Here is a 1,240-nt window from a genome sequence, read left to right on the forward strand (position 1 = left end):
AAATACCTTGAATACAATATGTGGTGCAGTGTGGTGACAACTATAAGGATGTTACTTAAAATTCATGGTTCTTTTCTGACACGAAAAGGAATAGAAAATGAGAGACTCTGAAGCATATTATTTTGGGGTAAAGTAACAGAAATCCACTTATTATCTAGAGTTTATTTAAAAAACCACCACACATTAATAGTATAACGTACCAAACTATTTTTAGTCTGTATGCTTTTGACTATCCTAGGACAGAAACTGAGCATATAATAGCACATGTTCCTTTAACATGGTACCAGGCAAGTCTCCTCCTTGTCTAAATATTAGGCTGCAACATACAACAATGCAGCATTAGCCTCAAAGACTATTTCAATGAAAAACTTTTGTACTGGAAGACCATTGAGAGACACAGGCAACAGTAACATATTCACCTTCAACCTGCTTCATGTGGCATCTCTGCCTTCTGATTGAATTCCCAAAAGGAAGTGACAAAGAATTTGGTTCCCAGTGTGATAAGCACTGAAGCCTTCTTTACTGTAACCAATATCACTTTTTTGCATCTCAGATGAATAAAGCTAGAGTAGAAATTTCACACATGTGCTACTCAGGCAGTTAAGTGTTCTCTTTTCTATCCCTTGCTCACCATTTGTTTGAAGGAAAATCTATGCTTTTCTAGAATAAATGTTTATACACTGAACCAGAACATAGAGCTATCAAGCTGGAAAATAAATTTCCCAAACAGATCAGACACCAATCCAGTTCACCACATATGCAACACAAACATCTATACCTGACTTAGAGCATGTTATGCTGAACTACCAGAAGGCCACTTAAGAAAAATATGTGCAACTCTACCTCATGTGGAAACAAGGCTCATTAAGCAGAACGGCTGAAATATGCATGAAGCCACAAAAAAAAAAGTCCAAGGTAACAACACCAAGGTCTACAGCATGTTATGTAGCATTGCCTACAAAGGCAATCTTCTGCCTGAAACCTCCAACTTCAATATAAGATTAAGAGTAAAGAACAAGAGTCAAATCAGTATTTCTTAGATTGTTTCACAAACTGATGCTTTCAGGAGCAGCTGTGAGCTAGAGGCTCCTCAGCAGATCCTGAAGAATGACTTATCTCAGTTTGCAATAGGTATAAACTCATGCACGCAGTCTGTGATACCTTCATAGCCATATGCAACTAAAAAATTTGAGAGATATAACTTGGAATACAAAATTTGCACACAGCATTTATGCTGCAG

The sequence above is a fragment of the Chaetura pelagica genome, unplaced genomic scaffold, assembly GCF_000747805.2.
Source record: "Chaetura pelagica isolate M959 unplaced genomic scaffold, ChaPel_1.0 scaffold222, whole genome shotgun sequence".
Lineage (NCBI taxonomy): Eukaryota > Metazoa > Chordata > Aves > Apodiformes > Apodidae > Chaetura > Chaetura pelagica.